Genomic DNA, 22,008 nt, shown 5'->3' with positions numbered 1-22,008 from the left:
GTTTTTAACTGTTAACGATAAACATTGTTAACTAACGAATTTTGATTACTTAACGACAAAATTTTGTTGTTAAAAAGTTACAGTTACAAGTTATACATAATTCAAAATATTGAAATTTAATCAAATTATTATTAAAATTAAAATTTTGCTTTTTAACTGTTACTGTAAATTTTAGACTTCCAGATATATTTTAAAACACCAATCATTTGTATATTTTATTTACAAACGGAAACGAAATTTCTTTTTTAAATACAAAATGTTTTTAATAGTTTTAGGAGTACTGCTTTATTTGTTACTAAAGCTTTTCTAACTGTTAGTCAAGTTCACAACCATAATAAAAAGTAACGAACAACAAGCTTTAAATATATAAGCACACACACACCAAACAAAGTACACTAGCGAGAGTAAGAGAGTAAAAGAGACAACTAGACTACTACATTTGTATATCCCCCACAAACTAAACAGCAGTAATGCATTAAACACATTGAAGACAGCAGGCTTCCGACTTCAATCTGTCAAAAATAGAATACACACGTTTATATGAAGACGATTCTTTTGACGACAGCACAACTTCACGACGACACGACTTCGTTTGCTGCTGCTGCCCAATTAGGCTAATTTCTATTTTTGTCAACTTCAAAACAGAAATAGTGTTGCTAATATAATAAAAAATGTAAATCAAATTAGTGCTTAAAAAAATATATTTTTTTTTACTTAATTAAGAGAAGTTTCTGATAACCATATTGAAATGAATTAATAACAGGTACATAAATTATTACCACATATATATATTTACTCAAAATAATTGTTTAACGTTTAATTACTTTGGAATTTTGTACGGTTATTTTTTATTAAAATAAAAAATTAAAGTGACATCACTGAATTATAAATCAGCTGTTTACTTTGAAGCTGTCGTCTTTAAAAGAATTCACCGGCTGCCGCACGGCTGCAACTTCAGCCAGCAGCATTTGTGTTCGTGAAGTCGTGAAGCCTGCTGTCTTCAATGTGTTTAATGCATAAATAAAGAGCCCCACTAACTAAATGGGGAGAATAACAGCAACAACAACAATGATGACAAACTCGTTACAATACGAATACGAGCAAAATAACAGTAGACGAAGTAAAGTAAAGAACACATAAATAAACAGTGAGACGAATGAGTACAAAAATGCATGAATTTTTGGAAAAAATGTACTAATAATGTTAACAGCCGAAGCAGAGGCCAAAAAGGAAAACGAAATAAAAAGAAACTGAACAGAAATAGAAAGAAAGACAGAACAAATAGATACTACAATAATTCAGTCAGTCGTTCGGTAGCCCGCGTTTGATAAACTTGTAAATTTGTTTGAACGAGACGAGTCACGTTAGACGGACATAAAAGATTTTAAATGAAAAACTCCTAAACTTAATGAAAACGGTAGATATACAAAGAGATACAAAAAAAGAAAGAGTTAAAGTGAAAACAAAATTAAGTATCTATAAGAAGTTTTTCAATTAAAGCGGTGTAAATCAAGAATTTGCGGAGCCAAAAACAAATTGTTTAATTTTGTTTGAAAAAAAATTAGTTCAATACAAAGATTTATTTATGAGGAATAAATAATTATTTTTTTACTAAAACAACCGTTAGAAATAAAGTGTCTGTGGAGTGTTCGTACATAGATACGTGTGTTTGTATCCAAAAGTAAAGCTATGCATGTCTAAATAAATGCTAATTCAAGCAGAAAATAAAATTTTTTTTTATGAAATACATACAAAAAATACATAATAACAAAATAGATAGATAGTTAATGGAAAACCCATTATAACAAAGTAGAAAAAAAGTAACGAAAATATACAAAGAAAAAACCCCAAAATTTAACGAAAATTGTTGTTACAAAGGTAAAAGCAAAATTGCCTACTTTAAATATTTTTTGCTGCAACAAAATTTTAAAAGTTATTGAAAAAAGTGATAAATAAACAAATTTTTTATTTTTTTTGAAAATAACAAAAAGCTGCCAAGAAAATAAAATCTAGCTTCAAAACAACAAAAAATACTGTTATATACAAATTATTAAAACAAATTAAATAGTAAAGAAATATATTTTCAAACTAACTTCAATCCAGCTACTGTCATCGCTATTTTAACAGAAAACATTAATAGTAAATATCATTAAAAATAAATAAAAAAAAAGAAAAGAAAACTTATTTATTTTATAGTTTGTTGTGCTAAATTACAACTCGTTTTTATAGGTTTTTTGTTTTAGTTACTTTTTTTTATTTAAGTTTTTTTTTTATTTGTTGTCTTTTGGCATCTGAACTTTTTTTGTTTGCTGTAATAAAACGGAATAAACAACAACTACAACAACAACTAACAACAACAAAGAACTAAAAATCTACAACAACATCAACTAAATGTAAGTTACAACAAAGAAGAACAATAATAAAAAATGACAATAAAAAATTACAATAATAATAATAAAATAAATTAAAAAAACGCCATGTACTCTGTTAAACCATTTCCATTGTTAATTTGAAAATATATAATCACAGCAGTCTGCTTATTGTTTTTCGAAATTGTCATTACCTACATATTAGGGTTATCATTCGAATAAATATTATTGGAATAATCGTTAAAAATAAATATTTTTTATTCGAATGAATAAACTTTTTTTTTAATTAAGAATAATTGTCAATTAATCGAATACTTGAACATATTTATTTTTAAGTAAAAAAAAATAGTTGATAAAGGATGTTTGGCATAAATCGAGATCGTCGAAACAGCTTACATTTTAATATTTTTGTTTGGTTTTGATAGTTCTCATAATTATAAGCCTGTTCTGTCTTAGTTAAGGAGTTACAGGAATTCAAAGTCAATATATATAATAGAAAATTTGTCATTATGGGTATCATTGAAAAGTGCTTTAACATACCTTTTATATGATATACTGTTTATTAACACTGTGAACCAAAAATTACTTTTTGAATTTATATGACTTCAGAAAATGTTGATACACAGAAAAAGCATTTTTAGCGAAGCCAGTGTTCGATACACTCTAGATTTTTAAGTTCCTTCGCCCGGCCGAAGGCCGCCTATAGAGAAAATATGAATATTAACAGAAAAATAATTATGAAAATATAAACTGTATGAATCTTGTTTTGTTGCGGGTGAATATTAAAGAGGCGGAGAACTTTAAATTTAAATAAAGCACGTTTTTAATATCTACCCAATTGGCTTTATTATTGGGTATATGAATTCAAAATGTGTGATTTATAATAGATGCCGTATCTTTTGACAAAAGTTTTTATTTTTAATAACTTGTATGTCATTTTGAAGGATACATATCTGTCATTTATCCTCACTTAATTATTGAACATTATAGTGTAAACATCAACGATTCTTTTTTGCTTTTGAATTTTTGCCAACAAAGCGTCATATGCGGGAAGTTTTGCTTTAATTCTTTAATTTGGAAAAAAAGTGCCACTGAAGCATACCCATTGCTCTGAAGATGGTTTGTGCGGTTCATAAGTGGTGATTTTTACACTGGAAACAGAAATCGCCCAGACCAGGCAAAAAAGTTTGAAGACCAAGAATTTAAGGTATTAATCCATGAAGATTGTTGTTAAACTTAACAAGAGCTTGCAGTAATTAAGCAGTTTGCTAGCAGCAGGATTCATTCAATAGCAGGGAAAGGCGATTTTGCATGTCCGAAATGATGTTCTAACGCTGAAAATCATTTTTGCACCGAATCATTACTTCCGATGAAAAATGGATTCATTACGATAACCGGAAGCCCTCTCAACCAGCCGAATCGCCAACAAAGCCAAATATCCATCCTGATTCCCAGAATATGCGGTCAGACATGAAACCGTAATATTTCATCATGACAACGCTCGGACACAGGTTGCAATACCTTTTAAAAAGTATTTAGAAAGAAGTAGTTTGGAAGTTTAGCCTCACCTGCTTTATAGTCCAGACCTTGCCCCGTTCGAATACAATTTGTGTCGATCGCTTTAGGTGAAGCGATCAGTATTTCCGATATTGGCTTGATTCGTTCTTGGTCTCAAAAGATGAGCAGTTATTTTGGCTCGGAATCCATATGTTGCCAGAAAGATGGGAAAAGGTCACAGCAAACTATGGCCGAGACTTTGAATGAAATTATATTGTACAAATCATAGAATAAACACATAGAACAGAAGGAAAGAGTAATATATATTGAAAAATTACTCTCTTTTCACACATACGGGTGATACAATAACAAAATACATGCAATACATTCTCATGAATTAGGTTTTTGACAACAACCTTAGGTTTTTGGCTCTGAGTTTCCTATCTAGTTCTTGTCTATGGTACAAATGTTTCAAAATAAAAGTTAAAAGTTTGAAAAAATCCCACATTTTTAAGTCATTCGATTAGAGAATTTATGTATGGCATTAAGGTTTAAATATGATTTCGGGCATTTGTCGCATGCATGAAGTAACCTGGAGCTCCAATTTGCTCAGTACATCATGTTGTATTTCTGCAATAATATTTCGGAGAATATTCTCTTCCAATTGCTCGATCATTTCTAGTTTAACTGCATAGACCTGGGCTTTAGATATCCCTAGAGAAAATAATCTAAAGGTGTCAAATCACATGAATGGATTGTATCGCGAGATGTGGCACGAACAAATTAGTATGTATGTCTCTATACTGCTCACCGTTCACTGTAACATTCTGACAATCATTATTTATTAACCCCCATTAACATGAAAACTGGTTCAACGTTAACTAACAGTTATACTCTCGGTTAAAATTATTTTTGTATGAAAACTGTCAGTATATCTATTAGTTAACACATAACCAGACATCGTGTTACTGGGGGTAAGAGCTATAAGAGTTTTTCTAAATGTAATGGTTTTATTGTCATAGCCTTTTAACCAAAAGTGTGCTTCATCACTGAAAAACATTTTCAAATGAAAGTGTGATTCAATAGCGATGTTTCCTTTAACCCATTCACCAAATATACGGCGCCAACGATGATCGTGAGCCTTCAATTCCAGTACGAGTTGAATCTACGCAAAATCTTCCATAAAGTGAAGGGACACAATTTTTTTAATTGTTGAGCACGATGACTAATTGACACATTTGGATCATCATCAACACTACGCTGCAAACCATTAATCGCTTGTTCTGTGCGCACTGTACGGCATCATACGAGATGCGTATTATTGTTAAAAGTAAAAGTATTGCGAAAACTATCTATAGTTTCTCAACTTCATCGCTTTAATGGACGATTATATTGATTTTCCAAACGATTAACACAACAAGATCAGAAGATTATGAAACTTAACTTAAAAATTAAAACCTTGTGACTAGGAAAGGTTACTTTATTCTAGTTCCAATTAATTAAAACGATAAATTAAACGACCTAAAAAATTATGATTACACTCGTTATATAACTGCAACGCAGATAAATAGTTTTTAACAGGTATTGCATAATGTAGTGGAGCGTACATTATGCATATTCTTCGCTTCGGGTTATCGAAATGGATCTATTCTTCGCAAGTAATGATTCGGTGTAAAAATTATTTTCTTTTATACCATTAAAGCGCCGTTTCGGACATGGCAAATCGATTTTCAAGGTCTTCAATTTGTATGGTACATAATTTCCCTGCTTTTGGATGAATCCTGCTGCTCGCAAACGTTTTTAAATTGCTACCTGAGTAGTTCCCAAAGACTTTGATGAGTTTTACAACAATCTTTGTGGAGTAATCCCACCATTTCTTGGTCTTCAAACTTTTTTGAAAACACATTCACCATAAGCTTTGGTGAGTAGTCGGTGTGCTTCAATGGCATTTTTTCAAATTAAAGAAGTAAAGCAAAACTTCCCGTATATGACTAAAAAATTCGACATTTTCCAAGCTAAAAAACTTTGTTGTTTACATTATAATGTTCAATAACTACCTAGGAATAAATAAATGATATGTACCCTATTCTAAATCTATTCTATTCTAAATCCCGCATTTTTAAGTCATACACCCAATTATTATTGGGTCGATCTGACTGATACTCATTAGATCGACATTACCGTTATCCTGAAAAAACTATTACCGAAATTTCGCAAAATACTACCTTGTAATGAGAGTATTGGATATTTTAGAAATCCTGTTTTCGGGTTATTCGAAAAAACGTATTTGAAATACGGTTTTAGCTGAGATGTTTCCGAGTCTCGATGGCTTATATAGTAGACAAATGTGTAACTGTTAAAACAGCTCAATTCAGTAATATATTTTTCTAGAAATGCACTGCATTTTTAAGTGCTGATTCAACATAAACAAATAAATTATGCTGCTGCCTCGATCTACTATCATTATTCAAAGTTTGTTATTGGCTTTTTATAATCGTCATTTTCAAAACCCAAACAAAACTTTTTGATTTAATTGGCCCTTAAATGTTTCAAAATGAACTTTTAAATACTGGCTATAAAGATTTTATGTAGGGAAAAGGTGTAGACATATAAAATTATATGTTTGATTATGTATGTGAAGGCAAACACAACCTAATGACAGTATGTACTAAAAATTAACCCACATCTACAAATACCTAAGTACATACATATAAACAAACATACCTACAGTTAAAGGTAATTAGTCATTACACAGAGGCTTCCCTCCCGCACACATATGTATATCCACCTAACCCGGGGAATAAAAGTATAGAAAATACCAAAAACTTAAATATGAAATAAAGTATGGAGAATATTATACAGATAATACTACTCGTACTTGTAAAAATAGTTTACCCTTCAAAATTATACAAAAAACATATATTTATAATAATAACAACAAAATAATAATAAATATTAGGAAAAAAATACAAGGAAAAGGTAACAACAATAGAAAAAATTAATATTTACTTAAACTTCGGCCCACTTTTAGCTTAAAGGGGATAAAGGACGAAAAAATGTTAAGAAACACCTTTGGACAAGAAGACAACAAAAACATTAACAGAAATTTTAATAGAAAAATAAAGTGAGTTGTTGTTGGTTTGTCCTGTGTGAATATGAGTGTGTGTGTGTATCTACATTTTTGAGATCTATAGAATTTTTATTCTCCTTTAAAAGTTTTTATACTTGTATACAATATTTTGACATGCTTTTTTCGATTTCTATTTCTGTGTCTGTTTGTGTTTCTTTAAGAGCGCAGTCTGACAAGTTTTTTAGAAATCTAAGTGAAGAAATTCCAAGTTTTGAAACATATTTATTTGTGCCTAATAGTTTTCGTCAGTTGAAATAAAAATGTAAGATCTGTGTTATTTCAGATTGTCTCAATTTCTGGGTTCTTGTTATGTAAAGATTGAGCTTTCAATGGTAATGATTCACCATTTAATGCTCAGTTTTAGCTAAATATTTCACCGAGAACACTAATATTCCATAAGAGCAATATGCCAAGAGATATATTCCAAATTCTAGCTATAATACTCAGAAATGTTTGGAAGGCAAAGATCAGCCGCCAATATAAAAATGTACTTAAATATTTCCTTACTGACAGAGAAATTGATTTATTAATAATTGACATCGATTTGAGAACACTAATATTCCAAGGAGTACCTTTAATGCCTAATATGCCAGGAGATATATTCCAAATTGAAACTATACTACTCAGAGTCCATGAATGCAAAGACTATTATGCGTCCAGTGTTACGCTTCTACCGAAACATCGGAAAGATCAATAAAGGATGCATTATATAGGCTACTTGAAAGCAACTGTTAATCGTGGGGATATACTAATGTTCGTAGGCGATTTCAATGCGCAAGTTGGAGCTGAAAACACCAGTATAGAGGCTACAATAAGCAGACATAGCTTAGGGAGAACGACGGAAATGGCGAAGAATATGCTGAAATGTGTACTACACATTATCTCGTCATTGGTGGCACACTACTTCTTCACAAGAGAATTCACATCACCATCAGCCGGAAATTACGGGGGTCTCTTTTAGACGTACGTAATAAAGAATGAAGGTCGCTGCCTTTAGAAGGAGCTAAACATCGTCAAGGATCTAATTCGATATAAATAAACTGAAGGATCCCGGCGTTACTAAGAAGTACATTGGAAACTGCATTGCCGAGCATTGGAAACCGCAATGTCAAGCTAAATTACTTCCCATGAATATTTCTGGGCGAAACTTGAACACCTGTTGGTCGACACTGCCGTTCAAAATATAGACTTCAAAGAGATGGGACGGAAGGATAAATGGAAGATGGTGGAAGAAAGGAAAACAGCAAAGGGTGACATTAACGTTTCCACTAAGATTACAAGTCAGGAGAAGCACTCTAATCCACTAAGATGACAAGTCAGGAAAAGTACTCTAATCCAGATCGAGCTGTCCAGAAAAGCGTAAGACGCGATAAGAGATGATGGGCGGAAAATATTGCCAAAGAAACACAAAAGGCTGCGGAAACAAATCGAAGTAGAGATTTGTATGGAGCTATAAATCTACCATTAATGGATGGATTTTGATCATCCAATTATTTACCAGTTTCACTCTTGTAATCATTAAAATACCGAAAAAAGGAGACTTATCAGAACGTAGTAACTGGAGGGGTGTCACTCTTTTGAATATGATGTTAAAAGTTATTGCACACATCATCAAGAAAAGGCTTTGTGATACAACCGTTTTCCGCAGTGGAAAATTCTGTGTTGACCATGTCAACAGTCTCAGGATAATAGTCAAGCAGTCCGTTGAATGGAGAATACCATTATATCTCCTTTTCATAGATTTTGAAAAGGGAGTTCCACAACAGTTGATCCCTCTCATAAAATCTATTTATGCTAATGCAACATGCTGAATATTGCATGAAAATGAGCTATATGATAAGATAAACATCGGTAGAGGAGTCCGCCAGGAATGTGTGCGCACGCCACTTCTCTTTAATATTAAGCTATAACATCAAGAAATGGAATTGTGTGGGGCCTTCAAGATAGACTTGAAGACCTTGACCTCTCACAATCACATACTGGAATGGAACACAGGATGCGAAACATTGTCGACCATGCCCTCAAAGTACTGCGTATTTTTACCGAAAATAATACCCCTTTTCACATTGCTGCCATGCAACTTGAGGATGTAGAATCCTTTTGCTACCTTGGAAGCATAACTGACAGGCAGGGCTGCACCACTGCAGATATTTCGTCACGTGTAAGAGAGCAATTCAAGCATTTGGAATGTTGACCAACGTGTAAAGATCGTCCAATAATTCACAAAGAACGAAGCCCAAAAATTAACACCAAAGTCAGTTCTACTATATTAGTGTGAAATATGCCGTCAGCTCTGATGTCAAATCTATGCAAGATTTTACCAGTTGTTCGCAGACTTCTTAAAATATATTGGCTAAATACAATCTCCAATTCTCGTCTTTGTTAAACAACTCAACAAATTCCAATACAAACAGAAATATGTAAACGAAAATGGTAGCGGATAGGTCACACACTTCGTAAAGATGATAATGATATTCCCATACAGGCTATCGAATGGAATCCTCAGGGAAGCAGGTGTGGAGTTTGTTGTAACGTCCAGTCATATTCATTCTTGAGTTTAATTTCAGAAAGAGTAGATATATGGTATATAAGAATATGCGCGACAAATATTACTGTCATTTACGAAAGAATAAATAGGAATTGAAGTGATTGTCAGTAAATCATTCATGAAAATTAAAAAAGGAAGGAGAAAGTACAAAGCCCTGGAGGACTCCAGAGCTCAATATAAAGTTCTCGGAACAAACCCCATATATTTCTATGTCCACGAAGAAAGCTTAATCGACAGTAATCCAAGATGTTATAGATTTTAATGTTAAACAAGCATTACAGGATAAATTATTCAAATTGAGTTGTCGTTGACCTTCTTAATCCCATTCGCAACATAAAATATATAATGATTCTAACGGACGTCACACTGCATTCTCGTACCAACTCCAACTGAGTTTAATTTCAGAAATAGTTGGTCTATGGTCAAAGGAATATGAGCGACAAATATTACTGTCATCTACGAAAGAATAAATAGGAATTGAAGTGATTGTTAGTAAATCATTCATGAACATTTAAAAGAGGAAGGAGAAAGTAGAAAGCCCTGGAGGACTTCAGAGCTCAATATAAAGTTCTCGGAACAAACCCCATCTATTACTATCCTTATAGTGAAATAAAACGAGAAAATTCTACCCTGAATTCTGATATCACACTCGGTCAAATGATTTATAAATGCCCAGTACGACTACTTTACTCTCCTCCATGTGATGTGTTGATCGACACTACTAGTCTGAGAGTTAAGATTATATCTCCACTTGAACGACCACTGTGGAAGTTATATTATCTATCGTTTAAAAGTGTAATCGATTCTAAGTTATTGATAAGGTGATAGTTCAAGATGCTCTCCATTACCTTTGCAATTGTGCGATCATTTTGTCGAATCTTGGAGAAATCGCAGATTGATATGAAAGGTAGAAAAGGTTCCTAAATAAACGTGCCAGAAATGATGAATATGAAGGAATACAATCCATACCAGAGAATTTGTAAAAGAGACATTAGGTATCACCGGTACTGTTTCGAATACTTTTGACAAAGGACCATAAACTCTTGCAGTTCTTTAGGGCATCAAGTATTCTAGCACGTATGCGATATTAGCAGTCTTTCCCGATTGAGTATGCATACGCAGTAGACACAGTGACTTGATGAATTGTAAACGATTTTCTATCAAGACATTGTATGGGAATATCTGTATGTTTTAGCATTTTAAAAATTCCCTTAATGAGAATGAGAACATCAATGTAGCAATGAAAATTTTTGAAGATTTTAAGAAAAAGTTTGGAGATGATGTTCTTCTAAGTGAAAGGAGATTTTGTTAAAAGCATAAATATGAATCTTATAATTTTCCACAACGACTTTTCAAGTTACCCTCGTCTGTGTGCTCAACTTTAAGTAAGTATAGTCAGTATGTCTGTTAAGCTTCCTCAATGTCAATTTTCGAGGATAATTTTTGTTGTTTTCCATTTATTTGTTTTTTTAGTTTTGGGAAAATGTGCTCGCTCTCAAGAAGGCAGCATATTGATATTTTTTGTAGAACTATATGAGAGTGTGTGAGTGTTTTTAAGGTTTTTGTTCGTTTCCCAACAACCAAATACTCCTACTGCTCCAACTTCAAACATAATATTGCCGCATACTCCAAGTACACATACCCTCACTTAAGTATGTATGTGAAACTTTCTTATTTTCAACACACATACACTGCAGTGCACTGTCGGCCAAAACATTTTTGACAAAATTCATGTTATAACTTTTTTTTCTAATTTCAAAGAAAGTATAGATTTAAAAAAACAACTCAAATATAAAAATAGATCATCAGTATTATTAACAACGAAATATAATTGCAGTATTTCTACAATTAGTTTCTTCGCAGTTCTATAGCGTTTGAACCCAGTTGTATTGCTCCTATTTGTAGATTCTATACATTTAGAGTTAAGTGTACGGACTACTTAAATGTAAATTTACAGATAATCTTTTACTCTAGAAGCTTACGTACAGTGGTGGCCACCAATTTAAGACAAATACTTGAATTTTTTTCATCAACTGAATTTTAAGTGCGATAGAGCCAAAATAAAAGGACGTCTAAGGGTATGAAATTTATTATTAAGGTTTCTAGTTTCTGAAAAATGTTTGGAAAAATCGGTACAACGTATATGGACAAAGATATGTGGAAATACGTTGACCCACCTCAGCGAACATCCGCTCTTAATAACATGATATGACCGAAACTAATGGAACTAAAAATACGAAATTTGGTCCGAATATTTTATAATAATAAAATTATAATGATATAAATGTGAGAAAATATGTTTATTTAAAAAAAAAAAATTTTGGTCAAGTTGTTGAAAAATTTTATGTGTTCATGGTGAATTTGTATGAATTGACAAAGTCGAATAAAACACACTTGTGTGTTAAAACAGTCCTCATGCATACATATTTGTGGAAATATTTGAAAAAATAATTGACAATTACATGGAATTTAGCAAACAATTTTTGTCTTAAATTCCTGGCCACCACTGTATATGGATCTTTTTTGAATCCGTGTATAGTGAATAGTTTCCACAACAATTCGAAAAATTGTTCCAAAAAATTAAAAAACTGCAAAAAAAATAAATTTTGTTTACCTAAAAATATTTAAAATTTTTATTTTGAAGTATAATTTGGTGAAGGGTATATAAGATTCGGCAAAGCCGAATATAGCTCTCCTACTTGTTTTATACTTATTTATTATATAGCTGACAGTTTGGCATACAAAATTTTAGCAAATATCTTTTTGCTCATTCCTCCTTTTATTATATTATTTGTAACACTTAAGTAATATTTTGTTCCAGACATTTCAATATAGTCTCCTTTCAGCTCCATACACTTTGTCCAATGTTTCTCCAATTTCTTTATCCCTTCCAAAAAATTAGATTTGTCGAAGTCATCAAAAATAGGTATTTTTTGTGAGATTATTTCATCGTTGCAGTCAAATCTCATTCCGCTGATACACTTATTCAGGTTTAAATCCGGAGAATAGGGTGGAAGAGGGAGTATTTCGTAGCCTAATTCATTCGATTTATGCCATGAAAACTTCACATGTGTGTACCCTTTTGTACATCGTTTTGTGTATCCGATTGTGAGCAAACGCGGCACCCATCTTTCGGAAAGTTTTCTCATACCCAAATGATCATTCAAAATTGAAACAACAGAGCAATGTGAGATGCTTATGGCTTCCACAATCTCTCGCTATTTCAATCTCCGATCGGCCAATACCTTACCGTGATTATTTTCAATTACTTCGGGTTTAGAGACCTGGACTTTCAGAACGATCGTCTTCTTCTGTGCTTGTACGGCCACAACGAAATTCAGTAAACCACTTTTTTTACTATTGAAATTGATGGTACAGATTTCCCATAGTATTTATCAAGCTTAGCGTTTATTTGAATGATGTTTTTTCCGCTAAAACTAATGCTTAATGAGCAGACGAAATTTACTTTTTCCAAATTCTCCTCAAGTCAAGAGGTAGTCTGCTATCAATGGCTTTCGAACAAAAACTAAATGACGTAGCTTGTTCAATCTTTGACAGGAGTCAACTGGCATATGCATTTGTTGACAGGAGCAGTTTTGTCTTTTAGTAAGGAGCAGGGGAATTCAAAAAGTCGCGGACTTTCGTATATTTTCTAGTAATTTTCGTAAGCATTGAAATACGTTTAAAATGTTGCAATTTTTCTTGTGTGTAAACAAAGTTGTAAAACTAAACGTACGCATAATTTTTTCGTTATATAAATATATTATGATTATTAGCAGAGAATGTTATTGATATTGTTACGTTTTTACCTTTTAAAAACGGTGGTTTATTTCCATTAAATAAACCGGATACTTTTGACTGCAAATAAAAGCAGTTTAGGAGGTTAATCCGTGTTCATAAAAAATTTTAAATTTAAACAATGTTTTAAGGCACCATTTCCATACAAAATTTGATTTTAAAACGTTGTTTAAATTTAAAATTGGTTTATGAATACGGCCTTAACTCTGTAACAACTCTTTGATTCAACTGACTGAACAATTTAAATAGTCACTTTCTTTTAATGTACACACTTATATTACACCCTTTATAACATACAGGTATACACTGGTAATACAGTTGATGTTACTTCTAACAGCGTCTATTTTTACACAGCGTCATCTTCCTTCCAGTAGCTTCATGAACATTCTATTTCTACAATAATCCACTCAAAGCTTTTTTGTTTTAAAAAACAAGCAAATTTGTTTCTCTATAAAGTTACCGTATAAATGTTTGTCCAATTTATGTATTTTAACCGATACTGTAGATTTACCCATACTAATAACATTTTTTATTTCCGTTAAATATTAGACACAACAGCAGCAGCAGTAACAACAAAACACAGTTGGCAAATAAAATACAATAACACCAACGAAATATTTTAAAGTAAATCACGTTTATACAGGTTTGTTGTATTTTATCAGTATGAGTATGGATGTGTGTGAAAGTATTTTTTTTTGTTGTGCCTCCATTCGACAACATCCTGTGAGGAAGATAACTGTCTAACATTTTGCTTATTTAAATGTTTGCATTACTGAGTGTGAGTATGTTTTTTTGGAGAGCATATTTTTGTCCTGTATGGAAATACTTGTGTACATATTTCTGTTTCTCTCTTTCAATACTTATCTCTCCTTTGGTGGAAAACACAAAAATAATAAAAATGGAATTTTATATGTAGAAATTGTTGTTTGCCGTTTTCTTTCGCTTAAATTACTTTGTAGCAATTTTCTTCAAACTTTTTTTTTTTCGTCATGTTCTTCTGTTTTCGCCTGTTCTTGTTGTTTTTATTTTTTGAAAAACACACATTTTTGTTGCTGGAAAATCTTCAGGGACATGTGGGAGAATAAAAATGTTGAAATAATGCTAGAGATAACAACAAAATCATGTTTTTTTGTTTTTTTATATATTTTTGTTGCTGTTTTCCACGTTAGTTAAGTGTCGAATTTATCTTTAAAATATTGATTAGTTTGGCACAGAAAAGTATGTATAAAAAAAGAACAAAATTTAACATTTTCAGAAAAAGACATGTTTTTTTTTGGGTAGCAATATAGCAAAAGAAAAAACAAATATTCGAGTAAGTGAAATATAATAAAAACAGGCAGTTAAATCTGACATTCAGGGAAAAAATAAAATGTTCGATATGTAATTTGCATTGCAAAATACAAATACATACATTAAAAAAACATTTGGATATCTTTGATATAACTTTGCAGCAATATTTATTTATGCAGGTATATTTAAAGAAAAAAAACACGTTTATGTACTTCAGAATAATTGTAATGTTCTTCTTAAGTTTTCGGAAATTGGAAATATTGGAAAAGTTTTAAAGTTTTTATGTGCTGTATACAAATTGGGTTAAGAATTTCGAGTAACAAATGTAGGATTATTATAACACTTGCTATAATAGTCCAACTATGAAGATTTGAATCAAATCGGTTAATAATAACCCAAAAAAACATAGGCCCTGAACTTTTCCAATTTATTAGGAAAAAATTAAATTTGTTCAGTTTTTTGTAAAAATTTTTTATTAAATATTGTATTTCGCATTTATTTATAACTGAATCGTAATCTATATAAAATTATTTTTCTTAAATTATATAAAAACCAAAAATCGATCGGAAAATGTTCGAGTTATTAAAAAATTCGCCGACCATTAAATGTAATTTCTGTTCTGTATCAAAATAATATTAAAACAAGTAAGAGTGCTATATTCGGCTGTGCCGAATCTTATATACCCTTCACCAAATTATACTTCAAAATTTTAAATATTTTTAGGTAAACAAAATTAAATTTTTTTTAGTTGTTTTTTTAATTTTTTGTAAAAAAATTTATTTTAAATTTTTTTTTTTTTAAATTTAAATTTTTTTAAATTTAAAATTTTTTTTTTTAAATTTTAAAAAAATTTTTTTTTTTTGAAAAAAAAAATTCGGGTTAAAATTTTTTTTCCCGATTTTGACCCATTGTATGTCCAACTTAATATGGTCTTATATACGTCGTTGCAAATGTCTTTGAAATATCTATCATTAGATATCCATATTGTCTATATTAATGTCTTAGTAATCCAGATATATGTATGTATGTCAAAAATTGGTCAAAAATCGAGGTTGTCTTGGTTTTTTCCTCATATCTCAGCCATTTGTGGACCGATTTTGCTGATTTTAAATAGCAAAATTCTCGAAAGCATGTCTGACAGAATTATTGAAGATTTGGATCCCGAAGATATCTGGGGTCTTCAGAAAACTGATTTCAACAGACAGGCAGACAGACAGACGGACATGGCTTAATCGACTCCGCTATCTATAAGGATCCAGAATATATATACTTTATAGGGTCGGAAATGAAAAATGTAGAAATTACAAACGGAATGACAAACTTATATATACCCTTCTCACGAAGCTGAAGGGTATAAAAAACGTTTGTTCACCCTCATACTACTAAAATTGATATTTCTTAAAATTTTCAAAAAAAAGTTTATACAGAATATTTTTCATTGAAAAAACTGTTACTTTCTATAGAAAAAAACTATTATACACAAACATATCGATTGAATAACTGTTATACATACTACATTTTACAGGCAAATTGTTATACAGAAAATTTTCTATAGGAAAACTGTTATACAAAAAATTATCTGTAGAAAAATTGTTATACAAGAACGTTTCACATTATTTTCTATAATAAAACCATTATATATATTTTCTATAGATAAAATGCTTCTCGAAATTTATTTATAGAAAAAACTGTTATACTGAAACTTAACTTTAAATCGGTTACACACAAAATTTTCCAAAATAAAAACTGTTATTCACACAATTTGTATAAAAAAGGCTGATATACAGAAAGTTTTTTATAGAAAAACTTTTCCAAATTAAAAAGAAAAACTATTATACAAGAAACTATCTATAGAAAATCTGTTATACAAGACCGTTTCATATTATATTCTATAACAAAACCATTACATATATTTTCTATAGATAAAATCCTTCTCGAAATTTGTTTATAGAAAAAACTGTTATACTGAAACTTTACTTTAAAACGGTTACACACAAAATTTTCCAATGTAAATACCTTTATACTCAAAATTTGTATACAAGAAGCTGTTATACAGAAAGTTTTCTATAGAAAAACTATTATAATGTAATTTTTCCATAGAAAATACTGTAAAACACATCATATTCTATAGAAGAAATACAAAAAAACATTGTAACAAATATAACACAAGTCTTCAATGATTATGGAGCCGACAAAACAAAAACTGATTTTAAAACAACCTCGATTTTTGACCTAATTTTTATCCATATCTGGTTAGTAATTCAGTCATTAATATAGACAATATGGATATCCAATAATAGATATTTCAAAGACCTTTGCAATGGCGTATATAAGGCCAAAGTAAGTAGGGCCTAAAATGGGTCAAAAATCGGGAAAAATATCTGTTAAGCCGGATTTTTTTGTTATAAAATTTGTTTCAGTAATAATTTTTTTTTTTTGAAAATTTAAAAAAAAAAAAAATTAAATTAAAATAAAACAAGAAATTTAAACAAAAATTGTTTGCCATAAAATTATTTTCGCTAATAAAATTAAATAAATTCATTTCTTTATTTATTTATATTAAAAAAAAAAAAAATTTTAATTTATTGGTTTTCTAAAATTGTTTACTGTGTTCAGTCATTGCGACAACTTTTTCACGATGAGGACACAATGTTAAAATCAATTTACGATCCATAGAATTAATCGCTCTGATTATGACCATAAAATGCAAGTCACAATTGTACTTCTCCACATATTCGAAAATAAATATTTACTTTGTATAATAGGTCCCACGCCCACTAATCCAATTCCGCCCATTTTCAGTCAAACTCCGTCGAAATTAATTTGTACAAAGTTTAAATCTTTTTACGATTATAGTTCTTTAGATATTTGAAATTAACGCCCACTAATCCAATACCGCCCATTTTCTGCGGTATTGGTTTTAAAATTAAAAGCATGATATTCGGGAAAATTTTAAGACTTCCACTATAAAGTTCTCAAGGTATTTACAAATAACTATTTACTTTCGTGATCGAGGTTTGTACGACGAAAATAACTATTTATTGGTGGTGCCACGCCAATAAATACCAATCATGCCCATTTTCGGCTTTCAGTAAAAATTTTGAGAGTTTTAAGCATAAACAAACAATTAAACAATTTGGAGGCATGAAAAACGGTTTGCTTTTATCATAGGATATTCGTTTTTAGAAGTGAAAATGATTAAATTATCCCAAATGATCCTTCTGTGGGCGAAAAAACAAACGTTCTTCATATTTTCATTATTAACCACTCAGTTTTTACTATAGTAGAAATATACTTGTCCGAGTGGAAACCGAAAACTGAAACTAATATGTTGGATTTCGAATACGACAGTATAAAAAAATCCATTTTCGAATTAGCAAGGAAAATTAGTCCAGGAACCATCACGTTTTAAAGGTACAGTACTATGCGTAATTCACATGTTATGGTAAATTTTTTGTCACTCTCTAGAAAAGTAACATTAAATGTACATAGAAAATTTTATGTAAAAAAGTACCAAAACGAGAGATAAATTTTACCCCTCCCCCTTTTTACGTTTCATATTTTTTAGAAGAACAACAATTCAATTTAAAAGAACCAAAACTTGGTGTTCGTCCGTTTTATCCCCTTTAAGTAAAAAAATCAAAAAGTATCACATGCCTATATACCTATTTTTTGCACAACAATAGGTAAGTAAAAAAATCAAAAAGTATCACATACCTATATACCTATTTTTTGCATAAATTCAGATTGAGTTGGATTTTTAGTGCTAGCTTTATTAGTGCCGGAGATGTAGAGTTACCGATTTTACCCATTTTTACCCCATTAAAATTTGAATTTTCAAAATCGTGAGAAGTGTCTACATGTGCATTTCAAGACATAGAAATTTTCAATAGTTAAAAATTGGAAACAAATTTTATGTGAAAATGGACCTAATAGGTGTCTGAAACCATCTTCACAAAATTATCTTTCTAATGAAACCAGTTTGGAGCTCATCGGTTGGATGGTTTCAGAGTATATAGCGGTCATAGGTAGATAGAAAAATTTGTTGTGTTTTATATATATCTATCTATAAATATATAACTGATATTTTTGAAATATCCTAGGTAGGTACGTCAGTTCAAAATAAATTTTTTACAAAGTATATTTTGTAGATATATTCTAGAACTACTATATAAATATAAAATTCTTTGACATTCGTATAAGAACAACATTTTTGCTGATGTTTTTAAATTTTGTAGGAACAAGGAGAGCAACTTTGAGGCCAAAAAAATCTACTCAAAAACATCTCAGCACTGATTCGAGTGCCAAAATAAAAAATTAAGTTTCTTGAGGGAAAAAGATTTTTTGTACAACTTTTTAGAAAGATAATTCAGTATAGATTACGTTAAAACCTAATGAGAACGAATGAATGTATGAATCAATATTAAACCGAAGCAGCAATTGGACTATGTATTAAAATGTCATTAATTTTTGTATATAATATTAATTTAAAGGATATAATTATTTAGCCTTGCTGTTAAAAAGTATTCTAATCAAAGTGTAGAATGACATGTGAATGTTGTGAGTAGTTTATTGTTAAATTGCCGTGTTATTTATTTTTAGTTTTATATGATTCAAGATTGGACTGATCTAACAAAGATAGGAATTTTAATTGGCTTATGGCAAAGACCACTTTATATACTTTGCTGTTAAGCAAATGTATACATATGAATGTATTATTTATTATTCTATTGGTATAATATTTAATTAAATAAAAGCAGGTTAACCGAAACCAAAAAGATTCTACTTCATTCTAAGACAACATTTTTCTAGCAAAAGCTATTTTTTAAACAAATACAAACTTCGCAGCTATTATTGCTTGCCTGTGGAAAACCCCAGAGATTTTGACGGGAATTGAACCCTTTGTGTATAAGTTTAAAATCAAAACAATTGCATTTTTACTTTAAGGTTAGTTTATTATAAAAAAATAAAAAAAAGTAATTCAAAACCACTCCAGGTGGTTAGTTTATTAACCACCGTGTTGGTTGGCATTAAAAATAATTATAATATAAATTTTCGTAGCGTATAAATTTGTTTGAAATCTAATAATTTTGACTAAATTTTCTGGACAAACAAACGAAATAACACTGAATTAGATGAACAATAAACACTCTGTGCATTTTTTATAAAATGCTTGAAAGTTTCTTAGAAAAACTGCGGTTTAGAATATTTTCAAATTAATCTATTAATCTAACCAGAGCAACCTGACGGCAAAGTTAAGCAAGAAAACAATAAATCATGACTTTAAAAAATGTAATTGTTTAGCAAAATGCCAATAGATGCAAATGAACTATATTCTAAATACTATAGAAAAGGTGGTTAGTAAAGTGACCACTATACCACAAATTGTTTCAGAGTATCTTATACGAGTTTGGTATCTTATAAAAGTTGTATTACTGAAGCAGGGAATTTTATTTTTGACATAGTTCATTATTGGTCACCCTGCTACTTACTACATATTTGTTTTAACTAGTTAATTATACCTCTTTTTATAATTAAATGTTAATATTTACTATTTCACTATGGCTTGTTGTTTGATGCCAACTAATTTACATTAAATATTTAAATGAAAAAAATGAAATAAAAATATTTACAATATAAAAATGAGAAAAAGAACTAAATAAATATTAAAAAAAATGGAGAAATTATACAATAATAACTATACAGGCTTGTAAATAAACCAGGTTTTGTATTGTTACAAGTTTAACCACAAATATTCATTTATAGACATACTGCAAATGATTAATTATAAAAAAAGAACATAACTACTTACATACTATTTTGTACATCGTTTGTACATTTTTGGTATAATTTATATGACAACATTAAAAATATTGTATGTAGTTTTTGTTTTTAGAAAAATAATAAAAAAAAAAATATTCATAAAAAAGCAAACATGGCCAAAATTCAATGCAAAACCTAACTTTTTGGCCAATACCAAACAAGAATGTTATGTAACCAACCTGATGTTTTTCTGCTTCTACTAGTTCTGTTTGTTTCATTTTGTCCCCTCCTTCACATTCATACATACATGTATGTATATTAGGGTGGCCCTGATTGTATGGAAGAAAAATAAGGTGTTCCCAAAGAAAACTATTGATGTCAAAGCTCTCTATAAGTAAGACGCTTTCAATGCTGTATCAGAAATTTTCGAACGTTTGTAATTTTTCACAAAAATTTTAAGTGTTTTGGATTTTGACTTAGAATTATTTAAAGTAATTCGATTAAACTAATATTTCATAAGCCTCATATATATTCACCGATACGGTTTTTTTAGTTTTTCAAAATTCAATCTAGATAGAATTTTATTTGAATTTTTCGAAAAATATTTTCTCCCCTATCTGATAGAATATGGATATCAAAATAAGCGTAATTTCAAAAAAATGTAAATAAATCTGTAACTTCCAAAAGCTTAATTATTTGATTTTTTTTTAAGATAACGAAAATTCTAAAATTTATCCATCGATTAAAATTTAAAAGTTTCGGTTTGTTGGAGATTTGGTTGAATAATAGATTCGGTTGTGAAAAAAAAGATTTAAGTCGGACTATAATGATTTTCATGATATTAAAAAAATCAAAAAATTCACTGGAGTGATCATATCTACCCACTGTAAAATTCTTACATCATTTTCTACTCTTTCGACACAAAATACAGTTGTATTCGTCTTCGACTTTTATTGTAATGTATTAAAAAAAAACAGTTTTTTGCCTCTAATGAAAATTTTTAAATTTTGAGTCGACTCTCTTTAGAGGAACCAGTGCGATGTTATAAAACTACATATATTGAATTTCCTCATCGAGCTCTAACCTCGTCGCGACGACGCACAGTGGATTTATATAAGGTGAATGCATCTCATAATTGATTTTTGCAAATGATTGAAATTAACCATAAAACAAGTTCTATCATAAAGTTAAGATGTCAAGCAATAATTATTTGCAGAAAATATAATTATTATGTCAAAAAAAGTTAAAATTAGACCATATTCAAAGGCGTATTTTTAATATTTATAATTATATTTTTTAGGATTGTTATACCTTGTTGGAAAGGGTATCTTGTCCAGATTCTATATTTGTAATGAGTTTTGTATGTATTTAAAATATATGTTTTTTGGCTTAACTACGCAACTTTGACTAGGATTTTAATTATTGGCGCCGTTTGCCGCCGATCTAGTTTTAACATGGAATTAAAGTCTAACTTATTATATAAAATATTTATGAAAATTAACTGCCTTTTTGTGCCTATAAACAAATGGTATTCAAAAATGTTGAGCAACTCAGAAATTAAGAAAAAAAAAATTATCAGCTTTTTTTGATTTTAATTGATTATTTTGCTATGA

At 30.0% G+C, this 22,008-nt stretch overlaps 1 protein-coding gene across 1 annotated transcript in view; it reads left to right on the top strand.

Annotated features, from left to right (window-relative positions):
- The first annotated feature begins 2,197 nt into the window (after positions 1-2,197).
- The window catches only part of Gdap2 (ganglioside induced differentiation associated protein 2), a 162,533-nt gene continuing 142,722 nt past the window's right edge, over positions 2,198-22,008 (top strand). The window contains exon 1 of the mRNA XM_065514552.1: positions 2,198-2,393. The gene's annotated coding sequence lies outside the window, so the exon portion shown is untranslated. The remainder of the gene's footprint in view (positions 2,394-22,008) is intronic.

Source organism: Calliphora vicina, chromosome 5, assembly GCF_958450345.1.
Source record: "Calliphora vicina chromosome 5, idCalVici1.1, whole genome shotgun sequence".
Lineage (NCBI taxonomy): Eukaryota > Metazoa > Arthropoda > Insecta > Diptera > Calliphoridae > Calliphora > Calliphora vicina.
This window is presented reverse-complemented; position numbering and strand designations above follow the sequence as displayed.